The sequence below is a fragment of the Coptis chinensis genome, chromosome 1 (genome assembly GCF_015680905.1).
Source record: "Coptis chinensis isolate HL-2020 chromosome 1, ASM1568090v1, whole genome shotgun sequence".
Classification (NCBI taxonomy): domain Eukaryota; kingdom Viridiplantae; phylum Streptophyta; class Magnoliopsida; order Ranunculales; family Ranunculaceae; genus Coptis; species Coptis chinensis.
In genome coordinates this window covers 5,219,507-5,233,938 of record NC_141456.1, presented here as the reverse complement: position 1 = coordinate 5,233,938, position 14,432 = coordinate 5,219,507, and the positions used below count along the sequence as shown (strand labels likewise).

The window sequence follows — 14,432 nt, the reverse complement described above, 5'->3', positions numbered from 1 at the left end:
TCTGTATAACGAAACAATGGTGTTCTTAATTTTGCTTTTGTAAGGTGATCTTGGTTGTTTTTTCATATGATAGACAAGGTACCAAGGTGTTGGATTTATATAAGTTGAACTGTTCCGCACAACGACTTCCTTTTCTTATAGAACATTTTCTAAATTTCCAGTTCCTTTGTTGGCGCAGTTTCGCCCTTAAGCAAAATAACCTCTTTTCGTTCGCCCATTGTGCCTATTATGTATGTCCGAAATATTATTGATTCTTCTTTTTTCTGTTTGTCTGTAATTGCTTTATCTTTTTCCATACTTCCTAAATTCGAATTGCCATGTGTTGTCTTTCTTAAACAGTCTGTTGAAGGTAGCAACTACAATTACTCTAGGTACTCCTATCTTTCTCTCTCTCTCTCTCTCTGTATCCCCTTCACTTTTTTATGTTTGTTTTCTTTTTTTTCCTTTTTTTGGTATTGGGTATCTGGCATGAGTAATTTTTCCCCATATGTTGTTTGGAAAACTGCCTCAATGCAAGAAACTTATAGTTAAGTGATTGATATGAAAACCACTTTATGTTATAAGCATTGTAAACGAAATTGTTTTGGTTGCTCTTTCGTTCCTCTATTTCATTTTTAGGTTTTCATTGTCTTTAGACGTTGTCAAACTCTGGTCTATAGCATGTTAAATTTGAATCGTGGGAGGACAAGTGCATTGAATTCTCTCTTTGCATCATTTATTGGTGGCTGGCTTTCTTTGGCATCTAAATCCTTCATCCAATGCAAACTTTATAATGACCAACACCCATAGATTGAAATTGAATGACGCGAGCCCATAGAAACACCCTTTGTTTCCAAGAGTTGTGTGTAACCACTATTGAACCCTTTTTCTTAAGACAGGAGCTAACTGTTTTTAGCCAATGCTTAAAGGTGCATCTAAACTAATTTTTCATGTTTCGCTTTAAAGAGTGGAGTATTTCACGTGGTAGTTTGGTGTATCCATTTGTTGACTTTTTAGTAGTTAATTCATTTTATTCAAACACGTATATGTCCATTTTTTTTAATCTCTTCATCACCTATGGTACGGTGTATAAGTGAATCGAAATTACTGTTTATCACTTTATTTTCCACCTTGCGCAAACCAGCTTACCGTGATGTGCTTATATTATGAAAAGCAGGGAGGTTAATTGGTGAGGCCTATATAATATAGAGGTTTTACACTCGGAAAAACATAGAAGCAGTGATTGGGTCATCTCATTAACACGAAACTCATTACTTTCCAACTAGCATGACAGTAGCAAAAATCTAGAATCTGAATCATTACTTTGCCTTTCCAACGGCTCCCTCTTGCTGGTTCCGAAAATGACTAAGAATCTGGTGTGCCTGCGTGTAAACAGAATCAGAATCGCACTTCATTAGTACAAAGAGAAATTACAAGAAACGCTAGACCGACACCGAAATGAGAGGTTCCCGCATATCACCTCTCAATACATGAGCACTTCCATGGATAGCCCAATCAAGTATGCAAAACACTACTATTTATGTGTTGAGAATAAAACTCCTACCAATACACATTGTTCCAGAAACAAAGGTTTCTCTGACATATTATGTTGCAAGCAAGATTATCTTAATAGTTGTCTTTGATAGCTCTATCACCATTTAATATTTGTATATATACGTTATGAAGTTTCATAGTCTACATTTTGATATATTTTTCTGCTAATAAACTCTATTTGTTTATACACTCACATATCAGAGAAAAAGAATACAAAGATTTATATTAAAGTAACAGGGTTAGGAACATACTTTCTCTTTTGCTCTAGGTGTACCACATTGAGACAATGCAACAAGAGGTGGCATAGCCCCTTCTTGAAGAACTAAGGTACAAAACTTCTGGCTATTAAAGCATAGTTGCAATAGGATAGACTAAAGATTTTCCTTTCCCATTTGTGATCCCGTTTCTAGGACTTCAACAAGTAATGAGATGCCACCTTCACGAGTTATTGCTAAGAGCCCCTCTGGAATTGTTGACAGGTTGGCAAGAAGAACGACGCATTTGTCAATCATCCCTATGTCGGGATCCATCAGCTCAATAAGGTGCTTCACTGCCCCGCATGAAATATGGATAGATTGAACAAAGTAGTAGCAAGCATCTTTCTTCCACCTAAGGGTTCCCGATTCTAGGAGATCAACTAAGGCCTTTGATCGCAAAGATAACGACCGATCTTCATTTTGTACTCTTCCAACCACAGAGATTTGAACAAAGTAGCGGCCATTTCTCTTTTGCTCCTCGCATTTCGACTTAAAACATGGATTAGTGGCTCTATTGCTCCCGCTTCCGCAATCATGTTCTTATTGTTTTCATTAATAGATATCGTTCAACGAGAGTAGTGACAGCGTGCTCTTGGGTCGACTTCTCTCTTGAATATAGTAATGAAATAAGTGGTGGAATAGCACCGCGAATGAGCAATAATTATGCGATTATCCATATTGTGCTTGGCGAAGCCGCAATTGGCTTTGGTACTGTGGTTTGTGTGTCACTTTGCATTGAACTTTTAGATCCTCTACAAGCTTCTCAACATGGACAGATGTGGTCAAATCATCAAATCTCGAAATCAGAAAATGGAAGAGAGAGGCTTCTCGATGGTTACTTCCATATATCGGCCGCGGTGACTGTTTTGGAGCTATGATATTTTCTGCCAGACAACCATGGAGAAAATCCTGCCTCTTTACTTGGAGAAGAAACTGAACAATTGGATGTGACTTCTCCAAAAAATTCACTCGTGTGTCCATGCTTACTCGACAAATCTGATTCTTCATGGAAATTCGTTGCAAAGGATGGGGGGGCTGATTCAGTCCTGCTGTGAATATACGACTGCCCTGGGGATGATTGGTCACACTTTGGAATCACCTTGCTATTATCTTCAATACACTTTGATCAGTCGCCAACCTTTTTCTTTTGAGATCAATGTCCAGCTTCCAGAAAGGACCTTGGAGTAGAGTTATTACTATAGAAACAACAACGAAAACTCTCTGCACGGGTGAAATCTTGAGAAGGGACATTAGAAGATATAGGCAAAGGTGAAGCATTGTTTCCATTAGCAGTATCACGTCTTATGTTATTGTCTTCGCACCAATTTGCAATTAAATCCTTCACGGTGTAATTGGTAATAAGATGTGCATGTGCAAGATCTTGACGGGTTTTTGGACAAATGGTTAGTCCGTTGTCAACCCACCTTTGGATGAAAGCTCTTTCATAAGTCTGTCCAGATGCCACAATCACAAGGTCCAACATCAGCCCCCAAATGACGATTGGGCAGCGAAAATAAGGAGGAATAGGCACGCCATTTGTAGCTGAAAATTGCTCAAGTTTAGCCGTCCAATCCCGAATGTGCGCAATAAGATTCACAATTTGATCAATCGCTTCTAACTCCTTGAGCAGTGATCTTGCTCTCTCCTTTTCCAAGGTCACACTCTCCACCAGCAACTCTTGATTTGAAGTTAAACCAAGTGACTCAGTAATTTTTATTAGAATCTCTCGAATGGGGTGAAAATTTCCTTTTGATCTCTCATAGCTTCTTTTATTAATTCCGATACTCTCTCTTGGTCTCGAACATTGAAGTTCCCGCAAACATTCTTTGAAAAACAGTCTACCAATAAATTAGCAACGAGCAAAGGAAATAATGAGAAAATATGTAGCACAAGTAGATCAACAAGACTTATAAAAGGAAATGCAAACAAGGAAAAAGGCCGAGGGCTGCAACAAATAATTCATTTGAGATTGAAGTACATATATATTAAGTACCTTCGCATCAACTAATTATGAAGTGAATGGAGATGATTGCAGCATTATACACAATATGTGACAAATATCTATACAAGACCTCTGGATCTTTATTGCCATTGGCTCACTCCGTAGGACCTGGAGATAACAAAGAAAACTTATCAGGGGGGACACTCTTAAGAATATGGAAATGGCTTCATTAAAGTTAGACCAACACCTTTTCCTAAAAGTTGCGTTCGACTTACCTTTTAACGGGTGTTTAACCCATATGTGTATGCTATCTTAGTATACGGGAACAATAGGATGTGCCAAGAATTTCCTTTATTGTTTTGATCATGTAGTAGTTAGATTTCTTATGAGTTTGTTATGTTTTTTCTGTTTTTTTTAAAGGATAATTGTATTAATAAGAAAAAGTTTCATGGTACAATGAATGGATGGTATTGATAGTTATCACTACCACATTAGATACTAAAATCAGTTTACAAATCTTTAAACTCCCGCTGCCGGGATCGAACCGGGGATTATGTTGGTTTGTTCCTACTAGCACAGCACATTATATTATGTTGGTTTGTTGAAAAGTTAAATGTCTTTCTTTTGTATTTTTATTATTGTTTATTATTTATTGGGTTCAATTTCTTCGATTTGTCATAAATTGACAACACAAAGTTTGACGAAATATTTTTTTTGCCATTACAGATTACCATAAGGACGGAAAGGCTTGGGAACTTGGAAAGTGGAAAGGCTATATATTTATCAATAAGGTGGTATTTAATTGTTAAACGAGAAGGAAAAAAAAACTTGCATCACAAATTGACTCAAAACAGAAATTTTTCTTACCATATTTTTTTCGCTTGGATACATCGTAAATTTTGAAGCGTAATCTTATGTAAGAGGGGAATATTTGTGATCCTTTAGATCGCATTAAAGAATTTCTACTTTGTCCTTTGAAGAACAACGTGAGAGGTAAACATATATATGATACGATCTCGATCATAGTTTTGGACTCCATATAAATATGGATATTTATTTCTTGATGAATTATAAGTATCCATACTGAATGTGGTAGAATTCACTTGGGATTGACAAAATGCTGGTATAGTATAGGTAACCTAATTGTTTCATACTGTGGTGATGACCACCTATTCCAAACTTAAGGACAAATTGAATATCTCTGACACAATAATAATTTTAAAACATTGTATCCGACTACAATTAGTAAAATATTTTCTTCAAATATTTTCACCCCAATAATATAACACAAACATGCAATACCAACTATCATATTACATGGTACTAGCTTTCAATCACGTGCATCGCACGTGCTCTCTACTAGTAATACTAAATTCTATATATCAAAATCAAACTAATCGGTTCCGGTTTCAATTCGGGTACCCATCGGTTTTTTACTATTCGGTTCTAACGGGTTCGGTTCTTTATCGGGTTAGTTCTTGAAGACCCACTTTAAATGGATATAACATTTTAGGACCCAGACCCGCTATAAATGGTTCCGGTTCCGATTCCGATTCGGATAATTGGGTACCCATGCACACCCCTACTTACAATTAATGAAAAACAAACACCCCTTAAATAATTCAATTGGGCTAACAAAACTAAACACCTAATTTCTTAGATGGTGGAAAAACAATTGCTAAATTTCACATTCACTATTCCAACTTATCGACGTGTTTGAGGCAAAAAAAAAAACACCTGTGACAAATCAATATGAGCCCAGACCCTATCATTCTCAAACAATCTAGGCTCACCCATTTAATTGTTTGCCGAAAGTCCGAAACTCCCCAATGCAACTTCAACCTTCACATGGAACTCACTTTTCCGAACCACTCCACCTCACCTCACCATGCACTCCCACTCTACACCAAAATGCTCCAATCAAATTCCCACCCAAACAAATTCACTTTCACTTTCCTATTTAATGAGACGCGTCGCGAGAATGCAGTGCCCACTGAGGGTATGCTTATTTCTGTGCTGTCTTCTTCAGGTTACCATGGTGTTCTTGAGGTGGGTAAGTGGGTGCATGATTATGTTAAATGCAATGGGATATTATTGACTGCTAGCATTGGTACTGCTCTTCTTAGTATGTATGCTAAGTGTGGATGTATTGATGATGCAATTTGTGTTTTCATGGAAATGCCTCGGCGAGATGCCCTTAGTTGGACAGCTATGATTTCGGCACTTTCTATGCATGGAAAGGGACAACAAGCGCTAGCTTGTTTTGATGAGATGCTTAGTCTTGGACTGAGACCTGACCATGTTACGTTTGTTGGGGTGCTTAGTGCATGTAGCCACGCTGGATTTGTGGAGGAAGGTCGTTATTATTTCAGGTGCATGGAGGAGGTACATAAGATTGCACCTGGTTTAGAGCACTATGGATGTATGGTTGACATTCTTGGTCGAGGTGGGCACCTGGAGGAAGCTTGGGATTTGGTTCGAAACATGCCAATGAAACCTGATGTTTTTGTGCTGAAGAGTCTTTTGAGTGGTTGTGCTAGTTATGGTTACTTGGATTGTGCAGAGTGAAGCTTTTAGAATTGGATCAAGACAGTGATTCTCCTTACACTACTAGGTAATGCCTATGCAAGTGTTGGTAGATGGGCTGATGCAGAAACAGTTGGGAAGATGATGAGAATCCGTAGGGTTGTAAAAGCACCTGGATGTAGTTTGGTTGAGATTGATGGAGTTGTTCATCAGTTTGTAGCTGGAAATAATGAAGAACATCCCAAAATGGAAGAAATTAAATCTTTGTTACATGAAATGGGCAAGAATTTGGGGCTAGCTGATCATACTTGTGATTAGGACCATTGTCACAATGCAAAACAATGTTTCTGGACAAACTCTTGTGCTTTTAGTAAGTGCACCCCTTCCCTCCAATTTTCTGGATCTTGTAGTCAAGGTGAGTCATGACCGATTCTTGGTGGTGTATATTATGGTCAAAGAGCCAAACAAACTAGCTACATCTACCTCCTTTTCTAAAGATGGCAAATGGGATTGGAGAATTCAGAACACTAAATCCTATTCCAGCCCTCTTAATAGTTCGGAGCACGTTCTGATAGGTTCTTTGTTGATAGCCAAATGATGAGCGACAAGCAGATGCCACTGAACATGTCTTTGCTTGACACGGAGATTACTTTTTGCAATCATTGCTTTGAATTCATTCACAACATGAGATTGTATGGAGATATGAAGAAGCAGAACAGATATGAAGAACATTCCCCAACTGATGATACTTCATACAGCATATGACGAGGTATTTTATTATCTTCAACAATACATATGTTTTGGTTTCAGATGATTTAACATTCAGCGAGGAAATTTATACCCTGCTAGGCAGACTCTGAATTAATTATTTTGAGACATGTACATATGTATAGTATTAAATTATATATGATATTCTGAATTTCCTTAACGTCAGATCCGGCAAAATTTATCACAACCTCAAAAAGAGAAGCTTCACATGCTAGCTCTATCCTAATACATTGACGATATCCCTAAATAAAAAGCTATAGGAGAACATCCGAATGTAGAAGAGTACTTGAATTAGAAAGCTATGAAGTATATACACTAGAAGTTTTGTTTCTATGGTGTACAGTGGTGGAGCCAGGCGGTTGCGATTGGTGTATATGGGTCGGTAACTATGTTAGTGTGTTCTGAACCAAGGTCGGTGGTAACAAGTACTATGAACCTAGAACCTTCATGTGTTGAGTATCGTCACAATTTTACTTCCCATCCGTGTATATACTACCCATCTCCTGAGTGTATTTAAGACGTGTTTTGTTGTGATTCAACTCCAATAAGTTTGTTACTGGGTCAGAAAAAACTAATGAAATGATTCCATCTTGTGTGCTATATTGTGGTGGACTCCTTGGCCAGGACTAAAAAGACTCTTCAAACACTGTTCTCCTACATAACAAGTTAACAAGCAACATTTTGCAGCCTCAAGTCTTTCAGAGTAGACCAAGAGCGCCTAATTTAGTGCTCGTTTTAGGTCGTAAATGTGTCATTTAGTAACCTTTTCTCTAGTGGCTCTGTTATTACTTTGGCATACCACACGACCCTGTCAATGTTTTTGCAAGTGACATTTTCGTCAAATTCTAATCGAAACGATCAAAAACGTAACTCTGACAAAATGTTATTAGGACAAGAACCTACATGAAGAAACAATCAAAAGAGAAACCAAACTAATTGAAATTCATAGAACTTTGACTTACATTGGAAAAAGAATGTACATTATGAGAAATGCTACACAAAATTGGAAGACTTTTTACATTTGGTGCTAGCTAGATACATTTAGGTGATGATACAAGAAAGTTGACTGAAATGGATGAAAAAATGTGTGCTTAATTTTACAAGACTCAAAATTTACACTTTTTTGGGCTTCTTTAACCCAACTACTAGAAGGTAAGTAAACCGACATCGGAGGATATGGTGGGAAATTTCCTTTTCAAATACTGATCTTGGGTAGATGATTTTATCGAGCAGTAGTAGACCAACCGTTAATGTATGCTCTCTGAGAGATTTTTGGCTTCCATCTTATCGCTCTGAATCCAATTCATTCAAAAAATAAATAATCCAAAAAGCTTCACAGAAAGTTTTATCTCTTCTGATGACGCTTTTCTTTAAGCGACTAGATCTTCTTGCTTCCACCCTTGCTGTGAAACCAACTGTTGTGGGCCTAATCGATCTCTGTCTTACCATCTGGCAATACTCAGGATCCTCAGTATGCCCCTCCAATCTTATCCACTGTATCATATTATGATACATGGGAAAGAATCGCATCCTCATAGCTGCATATACAAAGTATGGCAGGAGGGTGGAGAGTACAACAAAAAAGGGTGACGAGCCAGTAAGATGGAGCTGGAGCACAAGCTTCAATGAAGACCTTGTAGGCAGTTGTGGATAGTGATGGGGATATGGCACCGTAGGCCAAAAGGAATATATACCAGAACACTATGCCACCCCAAATGAAGAGATGTTGTATCATGGTGAAGTAACTAACTGAGAGTGCCATCTGGCAGTTGACAATCCAGACAATACATGTGTACATGGTTAAGCCAAGGATGTCCAAACTGACAACCTCCCCTCCCTTACGGAAGGCCTGGTGTTCCATTGCCTTTACACAGAAGAAGAATACGACGATAGCACTGCACACCCCATTCAACATCCAGCCGAGGATTCGGAGCCAGCTGAAGAGGACATTTTGTACACCTTCTTGGTATAGGAGGGAAACTGCCACAAGAAAGGATAGAAATAATCAGAAATCATCACACTCAGACGTTCGGTTAATAGAACAATGAAACACGCACACAAAGAGAAAAGAAACAATACAAGAGGACCAAACTGTTCGACTTGACCTACCTTGAGACAAAATCTTGCAGAGACATCTTGGTCAAACACTCCCAGTGCAAGCACAGGAAGTGATGTGAAGAAGACATTGTATAAAGACATGTACCAGTCGTTATAAGCTGCTTGCCCAGAGAACGACGCATACGCCTCAAATAAGAACAGTGTAAAGCCAAACGTAAGGTTCTTGTAGAAGAAGTAGCATATCTGCCAAAAAAATTGACATCAGCATATCATTTATTTATTTGTTTAAATCCTCTCGAGCCACACTGTTCTAGTATACTTTAAACTCCTGGAATCATGTCAAGCTGAATACAAACTTGTGGAACATTTAATAAGCAAACTCTAGGTAGATTGATGACCATACCATAGAGGAGATCCTTCTGTAACACCAATGCCCATGCACAAGTAACAAACGCTCCAAAAATCGAAACTGAGCAATTGCTATGTCACTTGACATGGCTGCCTGTGAATTTTAGCAAAGAATAAGGATAAGCTTAAAAGATGCGAGATGAAAGTACCAAGAAAAGATTCATGGAAAGAAAAAACAAACCAATGTTTAAAATGACATGGTTGAGTACTTGACTGACCTGCATTCCTTCAACACCACTAATACCAATGCCAATATCTGCTTCTTGAAGCATCCCCACATCATTGGCTCCATCACCAATTGCTAATGTTGTCCGACTCCCATTTAGCAGTTTTAACCAATCTTGTGACCTGAATTAAACGTTATTGTTAATTCCCTTTACTAAAACTTTCCTTCCATGAATATGCTAAATAGAAAATATAATATTTGGAAAACACCAACAGTACTGAACAAGTATGTCAACATACAAGTGATTTCTGTTTTGGTGATGATCGGCAGCATATAACAGATGCACAGCTAACTGCTAGCTCAAGAAACATGTTCTTAACATCTTCCTCTAGAGCGTAAGCAAGTGACTTTCCATCAATGATCAAAGCAAATGCATCAGAGCTTCCAGCTGTAACCTGTGTTATCCCTTCACTAATCTGCTGGATTATACTTGCCTTTGATGCCTAAAAGAGTCAGAACAAACCAATCAACATGACATGTAATATTCTAATGAAAATTCCTATCATAACAAAAATAATTCAAGCAATTGCAGTTAGCAACTGTTATATAATCAATGCATTTGTAAAATTTCTTGCAAATGTCTTTTCCAGCTTTCTAAGGCAGGCAGTTGCTTACTCTGCCCCTGGCAGATGCAATATCTGAAATTCTCAACCGCCACTAGTAAGTAGTACAAAGAAGGCCAAAAATTACCTTAGTTATAGCAGGTTTGTCCCCTGTTTTCTCTATTGTTTTGATTTCTGTTGTCTCCAAGGTTATAATTATCTGCTTCATCCCTTGTCTAAGCAAACTACATGCGAAACTGCAAAATTTAATCCCAGTCAGAAAAGAGAGAAGCGAGAGAAGCACTTTAAATTAAAATACACTATATCAAGTTGGGAAGTTCTACCCAATATTAATTGCAGTCTCCATCTTATCTCCAGTCAAAACCCAGATCTTTATACCAGCTTGTGCAAGCTTGTCAATGCATTCTGGAACCTTTTAGAAACAAAGAAGAATAGTCATTCCAGAAACCATACCCAACGTTGAAAGATTCATAAATCGTAGATTAGGTTTTAATGTACCAACCCCTTTTTGCAGTTTGTCCTCAACAGCTGTAGCACCGAGAAGAATCATATCCTTCTCTATTGTCTCTGCCAACTCATCAACCTGTGCATCACGGTTCTGCTTGACTGAGTTTCTGGCCTCGTAAATGCTGTATTAAACTTGTTGTATTCTTCCTCATCAAGTTCTCGATATGCGAGTATTAAAGTCCTCAGACCAGCATCAGCATATTCGTTCGTGTGTTCCCTTGTCTGCTCTTCAAACTCCCTTCCGTCTTTTGCTAGCCTCTCAAACATGACACTGCTTGGTAAAAATGACATGTTAAAGACAGAAACAGAAGTGCAATGTAAGAGGATTGTTTCGAAAACGATATAGATTACATCCATGTGCATCTTATGATTTACAGACCTGTCAGCACCTTTACACAGCAGTAAAAGTTGGCCCTCTTCATTTTTGACTATCACAGACATTCGCTTCCTTGTGCTATTAAACTCTAAGATACTCATAAGCTTATATGACCTGCGTTGGAAAACAGTAACATAAGTTCGGAGAAGCTTAATTTAGCATCACCCACAAAATTACGATATATATCAGGAAGGACCACTATCTGGTTTATGCTGATTGGAATTGGACACATGATAATCTGAAGGGGCCTAGATTATTCAATTGGGACAGGCCTGATATTTTGTTAAATTTCTAAGGAAAGTGTCAGGAGTATACACAGTCAAATCATGTAGTAAGTGGCAAAGGTTGGAGAAACTGACCTCTCGATTTTCTTCCCAGATACAGGATCTAACTCATGCACTGAGATGGTAGTTTGTGTCCTTTGGTAGAATTCAAAGCCTAGTTCTCGTGCTGCAATCACAAAAGCTGCCTCATCTGGTGACTCGGCCTGATAAGAAATCCTACCTGTCTCTTCATTCTCTTCAGGTATTGCTGTATGACAGACCGCCAACAAACGAAAAAACTTCTGGATGACATCTGCGTGAGGCTCATGGAGCCATTTACCATTGACAATCCTTTCATCCTTAAAATTGTAGCCTTTAATAACATGCTCTTTATCTGCAGGATCCTCAACATTTTCTTCATCATCCTCCACCCCATGAGGTAAAGGTGAGCCTTTTTTTCTAGCCATCGCCCTCTCAACTTCTGTGACACCACGGCCATAAGCTGTCCCAGCAATAGAACACTTGATGAATTCCATTGAGTTGCAAGTCAGAGTTCCCGTCTTATCAGAGAGTATGGTATCAACTTGACCAAGCTCCTCGTTTAAGTTTGAAGTGCGCGCACGTGCTGGCTTGTCCGTTTCCTCATGGTACATGTGAATGTCTTGGTTTATAAATATGCTCTGTAGAACTTTGACAATTTCTATTGATACATACAAGGATATAGGTATCAAGTAGCCATACAAAATCAATGCCGTTAGAAAATGCAGAATTGCAGCTTCAGTTGCTCTTTTGGGATCATAGAAAACTGTTGTCTCATCTGGTCTGAGGTACCATCTTTTCATAATTCCATCTTTTAGGTCTTCCTTGGTTGTAATTCCAAAGAAAACTGATCCAACAAATGACATCACAACCAAGATGCAAAACAAGAAGTAGATAATTTTATCCATTCTTCTCTCTACTTTGCTTCTTTTGGATGGTGGCTCTGTTGAATTTTGCATAACTTTTGTGTCATGTCCTGTAAATATAACAGCTCCATAAATGTAGTCTGTATTTCGTAGCTTTGAGTCCCTAAGGAGAAGTTGCTGAGGCGTAAGAGGGTACTGTACCTCTTCAAAATCCATACTTCCAACAAAACTATATAGGTTTGCATTTGGGTCTTCACATTTAACTATAGCCTTGAAATCCTTAAAGCTAGAGTTCTCATGTAAGACTGAAGTTATCTCCAACGCTTGTTTTACCTTCAAATTCGTCTCTCCGTCAAGATTCATGGTCTCAACATAGCATATGGCATCTTCATAATTTGATGAAAGCAAAAGGAGGTCAGCAGGAAAGAACTCATCCTTTTCCACTTTCACTATATCACCAACTCTCAGTTTCTTCCATTCCATATCGTGGAAAATGCCATCACCATAATGAACTTTAACCTTCCGATTGTTCACCTCGATATCCTAAAACATTTAATGTGTTAAAACTTTCAGATAGAAGTGAAATCTCTTTCTCACATACATTCAGATACTCTTTTTTATGTGCCTTAAGTAACCTTCATTCTCAATTCTCATCAAAACTCTATCAAATAAAACAGAGAAGGAAATAAAGAAAAAGCATGTCATCTTGAAAAATTGTAAGAAAATACGGAATAAATAAAAGAACCCGAATAAGGAAAGCAAAATCTCTTCCTCTCATATTTGACGTCAATTGATATGACTTCTATGAAGAACTTACAGCAACTTAACCAGTGAGATAGTATGAAGCGAATTGCGACAGCTAAGAATTATATATATAAAAGGATGATGGAAAGGAATACCTGCTTCTTTCTGCTCCAATCTTCCACAGCCTCTTTGATCATGGTTGCCCCTATGACGACAACAAGAGGGAGGACAGCGCTGACATACGAATAAGGAGCAAGAGGGGTGAACGATAAGCAAGCCGCAACGAGGAAGTATATATTAGCAACTCTTCTAAACTGCTCAAACAGAGATTTGGGGAAGAAAGTAGCAAGTGTATACTTTGTAGTACTAACATAATTATCTCCATAATTATGTAGCTCAGCCTCAAAACATTCTGGTTCATTGCAGTAGACCACCCTTGAGAAACCAGGACCGCCTATCTGCGAATGGTCTTCTTTAAACGACGCTTTGCCGCATGAAAATGCATAGATCTTGCTTAAATGTAGCTTCCTTCCTCTAGGACTTTTCATCATCATCATTTCTTAAAACCAGTTATAAGCCAATAACACTTCTTTAAGAAATGCAGCTTATTCGAGGAATACAACACCACCCCTCCACCAATATCTTACAAAACCACTCAACAATGGCAAAGACCAGAACCCCAGAAAATATTCTTAACCCACAACCCAAGAATAAGAAAGAAGAAAAAAATTTATATGTGAAAACCTTCAGAGAAGCAAAAGGAATATAACTCAAATGAATTGTACAAACCAACAACTCAAAAGTCTTTACAACAAACTAGTACACTTGATCTGAAAAAGCTGCTATATATCTACAACTTTTGCTCATCTTCAAAATCTATAACACCTGGAAACTAAAATCATTCGCCCACTTCTCAAAAATGTTAATTTCATGAAAATGAAGCTTTTAAAGCTTATAAAACAGAAGAAAAGTGGAAGAAAACTTATTGCTTTATTTATTTATTTATTTTCTTAAAATGGGTGGAAGCTTCTTAGAGCTTGAATCTCAACTTTGACTTGCAGCCAATGCAGACGATTGTACATAACACGCATAAGCCATTTTGTTTTTTTTTAAATATAAAATAGGAAGAAAAAATGAACACTTTTATATAAAAGTCGTCAATAAATAACAACACTTACTTTTATGCTTTTTTACAATCATAAGAAACTTGAATTTTCGCGGGAAAGAGCATGAAATTCATGCAATATAGTAACTAGTCTTTATGATCTTTCTGCTTTTTAAGTTAAGTTTTAGAGAAAAATTGATAGGCAATTTTGTTCTACATAGAGAATTCATTCAGTTTTCAAAAAAGAATGC

The 14,432-nt window shown here is 37.8% G+C and overlaps 1 long non-coding RNA gene and 3 pseudogenes across 2 annotated transcripts in view; 1 reads left to right on the top strand and 3 right to left on the bottom strand.

Moving 5' to 3' along the window:
• Positions 1-5,684, bottom strand: part of LOC147521572 (uncharacterized) — a 38,250-nt gene extending 32,566 nt beyond the window's left edge. Inside the window, exon 1 of the long non-coding RNA XR_015202830.1 lies at positions 5,615-5,684. This is a non-coding gene — a long non-coding RNA (uncharacterized LOC147521572). The remainder of the gene's footprint in view (positions 1-5,614) is intronic.
• LOC147521573 (U-box domain-containing protein 3-like) lies at positions 639-5,529 on the bottom strand (annotated as a pseudogene).
• Positions 5,685-5,733: 49 nt separating the features above from the next.
• Positions 5,734-6,300, top strand: LOC147521571 (pentatricopeptide repeat-containing protein At4g18840 pseudogene; annotated as a pseudogene).
• A 1,644-nt stretch (positions 6,301-7,944) lies between these two features.
• LOC147521570 (putative phospholipid-transporting ATPase 9) lies at positions 7,945-14,023 on the bottom strand (annotated as a pseudogene). Its single transcript, XR_015202824.1, has 11 exons — positions 13,232-14,023; positions 11,524-12,875; positions 11,168-11,278; positions 10,784-11,059; positions 10,605-10,693; positions 10,409-10,517; positions 9,958-10,161; positions 9,711-9,840; positions 9,488-9,586; positions 9,078-9,327; positions 7,945-9,006 (listed from the first exon to the last, which is right to left on the bottom strand). The product of XR_015202824.1 is annotated as a putative phospholipid-transporting ATPase 9 (transcript).
• Positions 14,024-14,432: the final 409 nt, after the last annotated feature.